The sequence below is a fragment of the Xiphias gladius genome, chromosome 23, assembly GCF_016859285.1.
Source record: "Xiphias gladius isolate SHS-SW01 ecotype Sanya breed wild chromosome 23, ASM1685928v1, whole genome shotgun sequence".
NCBI lineage: Eukaryota > Metazoa > Chordata > Actinopteri > Istiophoriformes > Xiphiidae > Xiphias > Xiphias gladius.
Window position 1 is genome coordinate 30,218,937 of NC_053422.1, and position 16,587 is coordinate 30,235,523.

The following is a 16,587-nucleotide window of genomic DNA, read 5'->3' on the forward strand; positions in this document are numbered from 1 at the left end:
AAAAAAACCTTTACAGTTGATATGAGAAGACATTCATTTGTGCTTTGGGGAACCTGTTTTGCAGTTTTGTATTTCATATAAATGCAGGTAAATAAAAAAAACCCTAGAAGCTGAAATTAAATACTCCAAAGACGAGGTGGTACTGAATATATTTTCTTTGTTTCTTTTAACAAAATACAACATCAGTGTAATAAATTATTCACTGAGTAGCTCTGCTGTTTTAACTATGAACTCTTCGATGAGTGTCTTTAGATAAAATAGCTGTTTAAAGAAGTGTCTTTAAACAGCTATTTTGAGGCAGCAATTTGGCCAATTTGGTCAGTTCACAAAGGAAGTGGATTCCCTTCAAAATTTCATAAATCAAAATGTCTAACATTGCTGTTTGAAGTGAAAACTGAAGTGAGAGTAAGTGATCTCAGTCTGGCTCAGAACAATCACTAAACATGGGTCCTCCTTCCCCACAGACCACAGTCACAGTCGGTATAGGTACTTCAGGTCTTCCTTGTAAAAACAGTCCCTATATGTAAAGTCTTTGTCCAGCAGGGGGAAATTTTGTTCAGGTGAAGCACTGTGCTAGATGGCGGCGTGTGTGCGGTTTCCTCTTTTCTGTGGTCGTCAAACTTTAATGAGTATCTGAAAGACAGGAACAAGAGTGAGTGTTAAGCAAACATTAGCTGCTGGAGGAACACAGATATAAAAGTCCTGATGTGTCAGTAGATAACATTGCAGACAAGAACCGTGACCAGTCAGTTCATGGTGTCTAGTTCAGCTTTCAACCACACTTCTCACTCTTTTTACTTCTGGTTACTACTACTGTTATCATCACAAAGTTGATCACACTTTAACTGCCCTCAATACTCAAAAAAAAATCACAATTCCACTGCAAGCATTAGTACAGTGGGGATTGATGCAAGAAGAATGCTGTTAAAGGAACAAACCAAACTGACTTACTTTATCTCAAAGATAAGAATAAGACAATTTGTTATTTGTCATATTTAAAGCCCCACATGGTACACTCAGGTGGAAGTTGGGTGGATATCTTCTGGGAATTACAAGAGTTTATAAAACTTCATTGTGCTTCATTAAAAACTGGTATACACAACAGCACGTGAGTTGTGATGATGCTCTTTAGCAAGAAAAAAAACCCATGTGTACCAACCACATGGAAACAATGGAGATGAATACACATCCATCGTTCACATGCCTTGGCATGACTGAAGACTATCATGGTGTCTTTGACAAAAACTACAAGCAGTGCAAAGACTAAATTAAAGGAGTAGTTCAACATTTTTTCACATTTTTAAAAAATGAAAATCCAATTAGGATCAAAACTATGTCCATTTAAATTTGTGGTTTGGAGTTTGTGTAGGTATTACCCTTTATTAGTGAAGACTGATGTCAACCTGATGTCTGTGTGTTCAACACTAAACTGGAGTTAAGATGTGGTTAGCCTAGATTAGGCTAGACTTAGGCTAGGCTATAACCACATGAGTTGTTTTAAAGTGAACTAGAGACACGTAAAGAATGCAGTATGTTAAACTGCTGTGCATTCACCTCACACTTGGGAAGAAGGTAAGTAAGCATTATTCACAAACTCTTGATTGGAGGTAAACAGCAGTTCAGCATGCTGCATTCTTTACCTTTTTCTAGTTGACTTTTCTTATGCTCAAGAAGAAGTGTTGACAAAGTCTCAACTATGCTACCTGCTGTTTCTGATCATCATCTGATAAAGAATCAGTGTCATGTGTGCTGCCTGGTATTCCATTTACACTCTACGTAAAGCAGGTTTCCCAGTCCATGCCAGTATTAGAGCAGTAACTGCATATTAACTTTTTTATTATGTTTTTAGACTTCTGGATTAGGATTTTGAATGCTAATCATCTTTCACAGCGTGCCGTGTGTTAAAGTACATACACATAAACACAGGTGAATGCACATTAATACACACAAGCTCTCAGGTCAGACCTCACTCAGTAGAGCCCAGACGTCAGAGTCGGAGTGAACCACTAGGCATAGTGCTGAGATCGGCTGCAGCGCTTCCTCATTGTCACCCTCAGCTAGTCTGTTCTCAAAAATACCTGAAACAGACAGAACGCACACAACAGTAGATTTTTATGTGCATTTGTATAGGCGACAGACAAAAAAAAGCACAGATTAAAAAAAAAAGAGAGTATGTACTGTATACAGTACATACAGTATACACAACATAACAAAAATATCCTATTAACCGTTAAGGAATTACAGCCATTTTTACACAGTACCTCATTTCAGGGGCTCAAAATTAATTGGACAAACTGACGTTATCATAGATATAAGGATTATTTATAATACTTGGATGAAAACTTTTTGCAGTCAAAGACTACCTGAAGTCTGGAACCCATGGACATCACCATCTTTGCCAGGTCTTTACTGCAGCCACCTTCCGTTGCTGCTTGTTTGTGGGTCTACAATCTAATCTGGCCTTTCTGTTCTTGAGCGTTAACAGTAGTTTGCACCTTGTGGTAAGCCCTCTGTATTTACATTCATGAAGGCTTCTCTTATTTGTAGACTTTGATAATGATACGCCAACCTCCTCGAGAGTGTTCTTTAACTGACAAGTTTCTGTGAAGGGGTTTTTCTTCACCAAGTACAGAATTCTGCGATCATCCACTTGAGCTGTCTTCCGTGGTTTTCCATGCCTTTTGGTGTTGCTGAGCTTGCAAGTGAATTCTTTCTTTTTAAGAATATACCAAATTGTTCATTTGACCATCCCTAAAGTTTTTGCCATCTTTCCGATAGGTTTGTTTATTTTCAGTCTAATGTCATGTCATGAAATAACAAGGGAACAGGCCACACATAACCATGAAACTGATTGTCAGTAAACTGTCCAATTACTTTTGAGCATCTGAAATTGAGGGACTATGTATACAAATGTTCAGCACATTAAAGCTGGGGGTGTGTGGTCATGTAACAATGAACATTTTTCTCTGTACCTGTGTTGAATGTGATCAGACAAACATTGCCCACATCTACCCACTAACCAGAATATTTTCAGTACTCTAATATTCCCCATTTTCTTAAATTAGATCATTCAATAATTAAAATTTCATCTTTTTTCCTGAACTGGTGTTTCAGTGTGTGTGTGTGTGTGTGTGTTGAATTTATTTTGGTGACATAAGTGCATGTCTTACTCACAGGGGTGACATATTTTTTTGTGTTATTTTATTATTTGACATATTTACCGATAATGATGAAGTCCTTATCAGACTATCTGTGGTGATAAGATAAGCCAGTGACTAATTTGTCACGTGATGATGCCTGAAGGAAGAAAATACAACATTTATTTTTCAGTCAAGCTTAACACACAAAAGGTATCAGAGAGAAGAATAACCTCAGGCTACAATTTTGATATCAACATAAATCCTGAAATCATAACCATATCCTAACACTGTGACTTCAAACCTCCCTGAAAAAACCTTGGTTTTCTGAGTGAGAGCTAAGTGTTTATCTCTAGGAAGCAACTAGTAATATCTTTCCAACACATACTAATATGAATCCATCTCATTACAAGTCAAATACAGTGTGAGTATTTACAAAAACCACACCTCAGACTGGTGATTATTACAGCAAGATCCTGTTTTTTAGCATGTTTGGAATGACCTCTGTTGCTCATTTGACAGAAGCTATGGACATACGCAAATGACATGAGTAATGTGCAAACTCAATAATAAAATTGATGTACAAACTTAAATGACACTTGTGATATGTCAACTTAAATGAAATAAGTGATATATACGGTACATTCAAATGACAAGTAATAAGTAGCTGGAAACACTGGCAAAAGAACTTACCAAGGAACACAGTAATAGTTTTTAAATTAAAATTGAAATTGGAAAGAGTGCATTTTTTCTAATTGCAACAGATGCAGTGAGGTGTGGTATAACACATCTCATTTTCAGTGTCTTACCAAGAGGCGTAAGAGGTGAGAGAAAAATTTGGTCATCGAAAAATTTAGTCAGGAGTAACTAATTTTAATTCCTGGAGTTGACTTAACTAAATAATGAAACTTGACTGTTGTTTGAGGTAATGAGCTAAGTCTTTCTCTAGAGAAACAATCTAGCTGCAGATCATTTACACTAATGAGTTACAGTGGCTCATTAGTGTAAATGATTGACAGCTGGTGGATAGAGAGCAAAAGTTAGAATCTTCTACTTTAAGCTGCATTCACTGAATTTAAAAAAAAAATTTGGCCACTTGGGGGCCGTAGAAAATAAGCCATAAAAACAACAATATTATCACTTTTATCGCACAACTTTTTTATGGAGAATGTGTTAGCAGATCATCCATTAGACACAAAGCATGATCACTACAGGTGAAACTTTCACATTACATAGTCATTAATCCATTATTAGCAAAGGTAATATTGATAAATGAAATTAGACTAATGTTAGTATAGAGTTCTGATTCAGGACCTCAGGTATTTGGAGCTGTAAAGCAGTTTACTCAAGTGGTCTGTAACACTAACATTATTCGCTGTGTTAAGCAGCCAAAGTCTAGAGCAGTCACTGGTTTCCTTGGCGCTGTTGATAACAAAACTTTTAGGTTTTATGTTTGTGACAATGCTCTAGAGCTACAAGGAGTAGTTGATTAATCGATTAGTTGATGGACAGAAAAATAATTGATTATTGATGTTTCAAGTTTGAGAATGCTGGCTTCAGCATTCTCAAACTTGAGGATTTGCTGCTTTTTTTGTCATATAATCACACTAAATTGAATATCTTAAGGTGCTGGACTGTTGGTCAGACAGAAAGACAGAAAAAACAAACTGAAGCTGACTGAGGGCTTGGAGAAATTGTAAATGACAATTTTTCATTTTTTAACATTGTATAGGCTAAACTATTAATTAAGAAAATAACTGTCCTATTAACCGATAATGAAAATAATTGTTAGCTGCAGCCTTACTATGCCCAAAACAAACATATCTTGTTTAATGCTATGCAGACCACAACACAGGCCTGGAGTTTAATCTTGAGACAATAATCAGAAGTGATATCAAAGTCTTAATATTGAAAAAAAATTACATATTTTCCAGTCATTAATAATGAGTGATATAAGTCAAAATGTAACATAGCACGGAAATGTGTGCAAACAAAAAGCCTCATGTAGAAATATGAACAGCACATTTTTATGATGTGATCACAGCATTAAAAGCATGTTTGCTGTTTGCTAACCACAGAGGTGTGGTTAACTCTTTCTTGGGACAGTTTAAATCATACAGTACCTCACTAGTGAGTGACATCAATCACAGAGATTTGTTGATGTACATCACCATTCATTTTAGAACTCACTAATACTTCTCCCCTCTAAAAGTATGATCTGTTATAGTCAGTGTCAAAGTCAGCCTCTGAACAGCTGTGCCCTGCAAGTCTGAACAGATACAGGACTTTTATCAGCAGTCTGTATTTTATAGTCCCCAGATGACAGTGAAGCTATCAAACCTGTGAGGCTGGCTTTAGATAAGAATGCTAATTCCCACCGAAACGTTTTCTACACTGGTCACACACATTAAAGTCCAGTGGTTTTATGCAATCATTAAGCCCATGTTCCAAGGTCACTATTTAACTTTTGAGCAGACAGACTGAAGACTTTATATGACTCAGAAACAATGCTTTGTAATTGATAAGCCTGGAGATATTTAGATTAATAGATCTTGGCCAGCAGCACCATTAAAAAAACCTTTGTAAATATCAATCTACAATCAAAGCTGAAATGACATCTGTAGTCATCCAAGCCTTTTATAACACCAAGACTAAGAATATGTTTTACTTATCTGCTAAAATCAATGATAAACACCTTTTCATATGAACTTAAACATGCTATTAAAATATATTGAGAAATTTTGGTGCTCATTCCAGCTGATGCTGTACTTGGCCATCTAATGCATTCTGAGTGCATTAAGACGAAGGACTCTTGTTTCGGTGCCTTCTGTTGTCCACACCCCTGCACTAACTGTGCCAATCCTGATCCTCATACTCTGGCTGACGTAATAGAAAAATATCATAAACTCACTGTTGAGTAGCTACAACACAACATACAGTATGTTACTATAGGATTTTAAAAAGTGAGATAAATGTAGATGAAGTTACATGGTATAAATACAAAACAAATGACAGAGAAATATCATAGGAATGTTATAGTGGCGTTAGAAATGATATACGACATTGTAAATTATGGGGTGTCCTGGTAGCCCAGCGCAAGACACACACCACAATATTGTCAATATAGGCGAAAAGTATGTGAAGCTAACTGTAAAGTACTAAACCCTATAAGATATGATCTAAGTCACGTAGAACAGAAACATTATACTGGGATTGAAATGATGAAGTAAGTGAACCTTAGGCTTGTTATTGTTATGCACACTATTGTTAATTAGAAATAATTATACAGTACAAGCCACTTAATGAAATGAGATACTAAGATGGCACAGTAAAAGATGGCGCAAGTGTTTCTCCTCAGGTATCTGTCATTAGCTGGGGGAAATTATAAGTTTGTCTGGAGGCTGATGATGTCAGTAGTGAAATAAAATTTTTGACATGCCATTGCTGCTCATGAAACTATAGGCCTAAAATAATAAAGCCCCAAATTTATTTGTCAGGTGTCATGCGAACATAGTTCATGACTTTACCTAAACGTAGGTCTAGTTCATCCTCTGGGGAGCATGAATGTTGTCAGTAAATTAATGCTACGGTGAATGATATTATATGATAAAAGATATTGAAAACTGAAATCCAATGTCCACTTTGTTTGGTTGTTTTATATGTGTGTGCGCAGCTTTGTGAATAAATGATCTAGACATGAACTAGAACCTTCCACAAACATGATTTTCTATTTCTTTTTAATATTTGGTAATAGCAAGAGATGACAATGGCGCCTCTCTCTCTCCATATATCTCACAAGTTTATCATGACAGATGTATGACCTTATTTTAATTTTATTTTAATTTTATGTTTTTTATTTTTGAACTTGACTTAAATGAATACATTTTTATGTACTTTATCCACTTTTTCAGGTCAGAAGTGGTTCACTTTTTGATCTGTTGGTGTTTCCCCTGAAGTGTGAAGCCTTTGGACCTGGACTCATCTTGTGTAACAAGGTTTCCGTCTTACCTTCTACACAGCGATTCTGTGTCTGTCTAACTTTACTCAAAGGTCACCCACAGAATGACCACTTTTCCCCTTCAGTCTGACAGAGGTGTCGACTGACACACACAAACACGCACACACACACACACACACACACACACACACACGAACACACACCTACACACACACACACACACACACACACACACACACACACACACACACACACAGAGAGAGCCAGAGAGGAGTGATAGCAGATAACTTGTTATAGTGGGTGTTTTATGTTGCCCTGCCATTCCTTCCGCGAGGCATCAACACCTGTGATTAAAACCAAAACCTGCTCGATAGCAGTAATGGAACCAAGGAACAACACACGTAAACACATATAAACACAAGTAAACCAAACACACACACACACACACACACACACACACACACACACACACACAGGCAGGTACTCACATTGCTGCGCAGCATTTCCACTGTGGTCCACTGGTCTCGAAATTTCCACTGCGTTACAGGTACCTACATTATAGAAGACAGCACAGGTGTACTGTCATCGGCTGCTGCTGAGCTGTTTTTGAGTGTCTGTGGCCAATCATCACCTGCAGTTTTTTGACATGTTAAAAGCATGGCTCTATGGATGATTATGTTGGTTGGTCGGTCCACCACTTTAATTCAGACCCAACTATCTCAACAAGTAGCAGATGAATTTCCATGAAATTTGTTTTCTTGTCAAACACCTGCAAAAGTAACATTTCAAGTTGTGTGTGCTAATTAGCGAATGTTAATATGCTAAGCTAAAATGGTGAACAGAGTAAACATTACACCTGTATCATTATGTTACCATTGTAATTGTGTGTATATTAGCATGTTCACATTAAGCTCAAAGCACCACTGTGCCATAGTAAAGCCTCATAGAGCTGCTAGCATGGCTGTAGACTCTCAGGGCCCATTTCCAATTGTCATTTTAAGTGTCTTGAATCCCGATAAATTCCACATGACATTTAAGACTCTTTCATTTACACTTAACCACATATACAGTATGTGTCTCTAATGGCTAGATTACAAATCTGAGTAGTAAAAGCAATTAAAAAAAAGAAAAGAAAAGAATCACAATTTAAATTGCAATGGCTATATTGTTTAGAAAATTGCAATTAGATATTTTCTCCAAATCATTCACCCTAAATGCAGTTTCTCCTTATTTTTATTTTTTCATTTCCCCTTCCACACTGAAAATACCACAGGTTGACAATCCAGGAGAAAATTAGAAAAGTAAAGCAAAACTAAACATTATAGGCTAGTTTGTTGTGATATTCATCTCACACAGGAGTAGAACATGCATTCATGTCAGCAGTTATGTCAGCTGTAGGCCTTTTGGTGAAACTTTTAGTAGGAGATGCAAGGTGACAGGAGGCAATGCCAACTGTTTGATATGTTGGCCTTTGTTGACCTTTGAGGTTGCCTGGTGTGTCAGGGCTGTAACTGTGAGTTGTCAATCTTGCCTTTTTTTTTTTTTTTTTTTTTAAATACCTGTGCTGGTATTTGCATATACACAATTCAAATACCAACAGAATTTTGTGCTAGTCTAATGGTATTTGCACTGTGTCTACCGTGTATGTGGCTTGCATTGTAATAAAAAGACTTAAACAGATCCAAAACAAAAAGTCAAGAAATACCTCAGAAAAACTTATCTTGTTACTGACACAAACAAAAGCATGAAACACATTAAAAGCTGTGCAGGGACTTAAACAATAATGTGAATGTAAAAGGGTGTGCTGCCCATCTTTCACTTCCATCTTTACATTCTCTTACTGACTTTTTTCTGAATGAAGTGTTGACCATAGCATTTATACAGCAGTAAGTGGAGGCAGTTTCTCTATATAACTTTGTCTGCATCAGCATACTTTATCTAGCTAAAATTTACTGAAAATTGTGAAACCTCACTGGAAATAAGTGGAGTTGACTCATGCCATTTTCTACTGTATTCTAGGATAACAGAATCGAAATTATACCAATTGAGTTCACTAGCTGTAATTAAAATCTTGTGGACAGTCTTAAAAATTGATTTGTGTTATCTACTTAAAATTTTTTTTCAAACTGACCCAGATATTTGGATTGGCTGGAGGAAGTTAAGGAGGATGTAGTTAAGGAGGTGTAAATGCCTAGAAGAAGTCCTCTCCTTTGTAAGCCCTGTCCCGACTGTGCTGCTGGTAATGTTTCAGGCTGCTGCTCAACTCTGCAGGTGGTTTATTATGGGCCTGGTACAGACTCTGCTTCCCAAAGTCCTTATCCTGGAGGGTAGGACCGACAATCAGACACACACCCTCAACACACACACACACACACACACACACACACACACACACACACACACACACACACACACACACACACACACACACACTATAGCATTATGAAATCTATAAAAAAATTTGGTCCCATTTTCATATGTGTTCGGTGTTCAGATGGTTTTGTTAAAAACAAAATAGTTCTAATTATCTTTAATTACATACAACATTCAACCTAATACATACACCATTCAGCCACAACATTAAAACCATTAACTGATTTCAATGTTGTGGCTGATCGGTGTAAGCCTTTTGTTACTAGCCACTGTCTCCACTGACTTCCATAGAATTCCACCTTGTCTGTCATTACTTTAATAAAGAATTCTAACTTTTTGACCTACCAAACAACACTGCCAGGTGTTCATGTGTGTATCTTGTAATTAAGTTGTTTACATCATGCGTTAAGCGTAGCATTACCATATGTTTACACAGTGACTATATCCATTTGGCTAACAATTGAAGAGGGTGACACCCTCTTGGTTCACAACATCTGTAAACTTAAACATTTCCACACGTCTTTTAACCACAGGGGAGGCAATCAGCTCGTGCTGTATGTTGCCGTCTTTCAGGTCATGACAACTTATCTTTAATTGGCAATAATCTAGTGGCCCAGATGGAGTCTGTCAAAAATTTGATCTATGTTTTTACAAATTTATCTCTGAAATCTATTGTAAATCAATTCTCTCATGACTGAAACTATATTCAATCTAAATATCAACGTGTGGCTACAACAAAGAAGATTCACCCTGTTTGAGGTGGTCTCCATCTTTTACATTTGGACTACAATTTGCTCAGAAAACATATCTTAACACACTCAAGCTCTTTCCCATCAAGAAACATCTACTGTTAGTTAATACACCATTCAGCCACAACTTTAAACTGGTAACTGATTTTAATTTTGTGGCTGATCGCTGCATACAAAACAAATACTCTCATCTGTCTTATCTGCTGAGTAAATTTATCACACAGACTAGAGGTGCACTTACCCTCAGATGTTGTAGTTTCCCAGGTAGAGAGGAGTGGAGACCTACATGCTGGAAGAGGGAGGGTTTACACCTCTGCTTGAACAATGCCTTCTGTTCATTACAGTCTTTCTGCATCAGACAACACACAGGCATGTATGTCACTACACTGAATACTATAGAGTTTATGAGGGTATTGTATCAACATAAACTTGACTCTATAATCAGCTATGTACACTTCTCAAGTATTTACCCGTTCTAGTTCTGTGAGGAACTGTATCAGAAAATAATAGTGATGTTTAAGCAGCATAATGTGATTGAGGAACTGGTTGCTTATGAATGTGGATATTAGAGAGAAATCTAAACAAATTGTTTGAGTGCGGAATCTTTAACAAAGATCAAGATAGATCAATGATAAAATTTCATTTAACTGATCCTACAATGTCCACAATAATGTCTAATCCTTGTCTTGTTTTTGTGTCATACTGTTGTCAGTCTTTTGCATATCTTGCATCTGTTTTTGTTATGCATATCTGCAAGTTGGTTTCTTGGTATATTCATCATATTAGTTAATTTCATTCATTGTACTATTTCATGATGGTGATGTAAGAGTGATGTTGAAATTACATGGAAATCATCCTTATCATTTTCTTTATATATTTCTCTATATTGGTCTTACATGTTACTTTTTCACAAGGCTAAAACAAGTCTTATTTTTGCACATTTGTCATGTCTTGTTCAATGTTATAAAGCTTTCAACAGTACTGTACATAGTAAAGGCCAAGGATATTGTTGTCACCCTTGTCTGTTTGTTGGTTTGTTTGTTTATTTGTCAGCAGGATTACACAAAAAATACTAAACCGATTTACACCAAACTTGGTGGAGGGATGGGACATAGGCCAGGGAAGAACCCATCCAATTTTGGTGTGGTCTCTAGGAATTTTTTTAACACTGTCCTCAACATAGTGAGATAGGGCCTTTTTCGACCTTTCACCTTGCTGGAGGTACGCGCTCTACTGAGTGCCAGTCTAGTTCCATCTGCAGTTGGTTTTTATCATGCACATTAAGCCTTAGAGTCACTTTAGTCTTCAGTATGTAAGAAAGTGTATTGTTCTTGTTGTGATTTATCAGGGACCACAATACTCTGTCAGATGCACTGCATGTCAGATTGTCAGATAACACCCCCCCCCCCCACACACACACACACACCTTTCCAATATCAAATTGAGGGTGTGGGCGGCTGTCTCCTACCATTTTCTGTAACTTTCCAAAACCAACGATCTTCATGCCATGACTGGTCAGCTGTGTGGAGGTGAGAAAGGAGGCAAGGTATAAACTTCTTCCTCGCTCTTTTTTGATTTTTTACACTATTTGTACAACTATTTCTGTCACTTTTCATCTGAACCCAGTGCAAGACTATGAATACTTTCCTGAAGAGACCGTCTGACAATATGTGCTGTTATCCTGGTTTTTAAACGATATCACATCTCCTCCCACTCTATGATGGCTGGCTTTTCACCTCACCTTCCAAATGTGGCTGTTTGTATCAAGTATAAAAACTTTGGATTTCTGACGAAGCTGAACAACATGCCATATGAACCACTTCTTTTCTAGTTTGTCCCAGTCCTTAATGGTTCTAATTTTCAAAATATTACCTCCACCAAGGAGGTTATGTGATCACCTGTGTCCTTTTGTTGGTTGGTTTGTTTATTTGTCCACAGGATTATGCAAAAACTATTGAACCAATTTGCACCAAACTAGGTGAAAGGATCGGGCTTGGGTCAGGAAAGAACCCATTAAATTTTGGGGCAGATCCAAATCATTACCTATGAATTTGAATTTTTCTTTCTGAACTCTGGTGTATGATCTTTGACATTGGTCTTGGAAGAGGTCTGCGCTTTACTGATCGCATTTTCTAGTTGCATATTTTTTCAACATAACATTTTCTTGGTTTTCTCGTGTTGCTGATTGGATTTTTGTCTCAAATCTGGTTAAGGTTATCATGAATCTTAACTCAAATGTCAGATAACTGCTTTGGCCCATAACATGTGTAAATTGTGTACACCTATCCCTTGCTTGTCATTTCCCCTTCCAAAACACATAGATCATTTGTGCTTTCTTATCATGCGTGTGTTTCACCTCTTGGAACCACTTACTTACCGTATCCTTCTCTGGGTTGCAAACTTTCACCCTCAAATTGTGATCTAACAGCCAGTCAATGGGTTTGTCTTTATGGAACATCAGGATAAATTCAGCGATCATCGGGAGGTCACGAGTCCTAAACATCTTCCCTGACACACACACACAAGCACACATACAATATTGTCAGTAAACAATACAACTGTACACACATTTTTGGCCAACCCTAGACAAATTATGTACTTAGTTGATTTTCAAGTGAAAAAAAAGTAAATACAAGCCCTGCAACAAACATACATTAAAAATGACCCTTCTTCAAATGTTAATGTACTGTTACTTTCTTTTTTCATGGCCTTAAAAAAATAGAAACAAATTAAACAGTAGCTGTGGCATGTGCAAAAATTCCGGTAGCCTACCACATGTAAAACACTCAGAACTTCATTAACTCATTAGGTCTTCATTGACTCGTTAGGACTTGTAAGGCAGGTGAAGAACTGTCATCAGGAATTATCAGCTGATGATAAATTCCTTGATTAGTCAAACTTTGTGGTAACACTCAACCACCATGGGCTCCTCTAAACAACTGACTGAGGAACTGAAAATGAAGCTAACTGATACTATAAAGCAGGGGAAGTTATAAAAAGCTATCAAAGTACTTCTAGATGTAAATTTCCACTGTCTTCAATGTTATTAAGAAATGGCAGGTAAGGTAAGCTGTGGTTGTCAAGATAAGATGTGAAGAGCAAGAAAACTTTCAGGAAAAACTGCAGGTTTGCTGAGCAGAAAGGCAAAGCCAAACCCCCATATGGATTCAGAGGAGCTGAAGGAAGGTTCAGCTGACACCTGAATGGTGGTACACTGTTCACTGTGCAGCGTTGATGTACAAATAGGGGTAGCCCCTATTTGTGCATCAATGCTGCATTGAAGTGTCATCAAAACGAAACCTTACCTGTGTCCTTATCACAAACATCAATGTCTGAAGTCTGTAAAGCAACAATCTGGATAAGATAAGCCTGAGTTATTTTGGAAACAAGTGCTGTGGACAGATGAAGTTAAAACTGAGCTCTTTAGGAACAATCACAAAAGGTGTGTCTGGAGAAAAAATGGACCAGCATTTGATGAAAAGAACACCTTGCCAGCTGTTCAGCAGGAGGGTGGAATCTTCTGCTTTGGGGTGTGTAGCAGCCAGTGGCACAGGAAAAACTACACAGTTGATGGAAGAATGGATTCCACTATATATCAGCAAATTCTGGATGTAAAAGTCCTCCAGTCAGTCAAAAAGGGAAAGTGAAAAGAGGCTGGCTTCTAAATCAGAACCATGATCCAAAGCAGACCTCAAAATCCACCAAGACCTACTTCAAGAGACCCATGGCCTCCTGACCTGAAAATCACTGAAAATTTGTGGGTAGATCTTTAACATACTGTGTGTGCAGGACAGACTAAAATATCTCAGAACCTGAAGTGATCTGCAGGAAGAGTAGCTGAACACAAAGACTCATCTGCTACAGAAAGTGTTTGCAAGCTGTTATATCTGCCAGAGATGGGGTTACTAAGTACTGACTTGGTAGGGTGCTCAAACATTTGCATACAACTGTGTAGCAGCTACAACCCTTTAAATTTAAATTTGCACTCGTTGAAAATTAGGGCACCAAATTCGATTGAAGGAAAACAGACACACCAAATAACTAATAATAATCAAGAGCAGCTAGCTCTAAATTAATGAATCTCAGTTGCAGCTTTAATGGAATACACAAGACCACGACTTGGCAATAAATTAGGATATTTATTTAGGACACATAAATAAAACTGATCTTTGAAAGACAAAGTGAACTCTTCACTTAGTTTAGCAATAGTGATATGAAACAGGGATCAGAGTTACTAAAGAGTGCAAGAACGCTAGGAGGATAATTAACTTCAATAGGACTTAAAGTTGATAATTCAAAGCACTATTTAGGCTTTTCAGCTCATTTAGTGACGTCACTCCAGGGTTTCTTGAGCGGAGTTAAGGCTGAAGATGATTCTTGCAAGCAGACAGAAGTTGGTAGATGGTGCAGCCTCTGCTGGTTTCTTGTTGAATAAGAGTCTGTCTATAGACAGACTCTTATTCAACAAGAAACCAGAAACTATATATATATATATATATATATATACACACACACACACACACACACACACACACACACACACACACACACACACACACACATATATATATATAAAAGCTGGCTACTAAATTTTTGCAACAATGTGCTACTACTCTGGATGCCATGAAAGACCTTTTCCTAACTGGTCAATAAGAACATTTTTGTTAAACCCCTTCAATTAAAGCGGAAAGTCGAAACTTCATTAACTCGATGGTTTTGTTTCAAATCCATCGTGGTGGTGGACAGTCACTGTCCAAATAGTACATATATTTATATATATATATATATATATATATATATATACACACACACACACACTCACACACACACATATGTATATTTAAACACACACACATATTTATACACAGATATATATATACACACACACACAAACATATATCTATACAAACAAATACACATATATATATATATATACACACACACACATATTTATACACAGATATATATATACACATATACACACACATATATACATATACACACACACATATATATATATTCATATATATATACACATATACATATATATATATATATATATATATATATATATATATATATATATACACACACACACACACACTCACACACATACATATGTATATATAAACACACACACACACACACACACACACACACACACGTATATATACAAACAAATACACATATATATACACACAGTGTCTGAAGGCTGGTGTATCATGTTCTGCTGCCCCCGAGGAAATACATTCCTGTGGGGTGAAAACGAGTTCTTCTTAGCATCTCCCGATGTCTTTGCTGCAGAAATTAACCAGGGAGAAAATCTGTCAAACAGCAAAGAATTACATCTGTCGTTGATGATGAGCCTCAAAAAAAAAAAAAAAAAAAAAACAGTCTGAAAAATGTTAACTGTCACTGTTACTCGCTATAGTAACTCAGTTAGCTAACTAGTGGCCACCGGGAAAGTGAGCTGTCTACAGACATCCAAACCAAAAAAAGCTCGGTAAGCAGCCAAACACTGTTACATTGTCGGATGGCTATGGCAGGTTGAGAAGATTAAGTTCCATCTACTATGAATCTTGTTTTACCAATGTTATTTTGTATGGCGCTTAGTGCGATCATTCACAGAAAAGGAGCTGAGAACGTGGATTGAGACGACTGGTTAGGCCCAAAAGTAGAGATACTCTGCCGCCCAGAATAGCTGGCTTTACATACTGCCTCAAACCTGAAGTGGGCAGACCGAAGGAAAATTTTAGATACATCAGAGCTAATAATGTCTCGTGCGAGTTCAATATTGGCCTGGCCCGGGAATCAACAAGTTGACAGTGTGAGGTTACATTTAATAAAAGGGAATTGTGTGTAACAGCTGGAATTTCGTAAATGTTCTTTAGAAGTAATTTTTCCCACAACTAGTAAATAACGTCGGGTGTAGGGCTGGCCACATCAGGTGCATATACAGTATGTTTTGACGTACACTATATTCTATACTTTATATAAGTCCTTTGCAGACTGTATAGTCGTGTGGTCCAAACAGCTACATCGTCCACTGGTACAAACCTTAGAAATGTACAAGTTTCTGACTGTTTTCACCAAACTAAAGGGTAAGTTAAGCTTATTTATATTTTTTTTCCATACTAAGAAATTATGCTTCTCTTTGAGCCGGCAGGTACACTGACAACTTACCTCCATCACGGGGAACCGCCGATTTAATCCAAGCAACCGACACAAAACACGCCAAAGCCAGCAGACATCCAAACCTCAGGGAGAAAAACCTCATTTAATTTCCCACTGACAATCCGTCCGTTTTTATCCGCCGACTTGCCGCCGTTTTTAGCAGGTGAATCTGAGGTAAAGGTAAGGTGCAAAATCA

The 16,587-nt window shown here is 37.2% G+C and overlaps 1 pseudogene; it reads right to left on the reverse strand.

Moving 5' to 3' along the window:
• Window positions 1-393: 393 nt before the first annotated feature.
• On the reverse strand, window positions 394-16,494 carry LOC120785079 (annotated as a pseudogene).
• Between the last annotated feature and the right edge of the window lie 93 nt (window positions 16,495-16,587).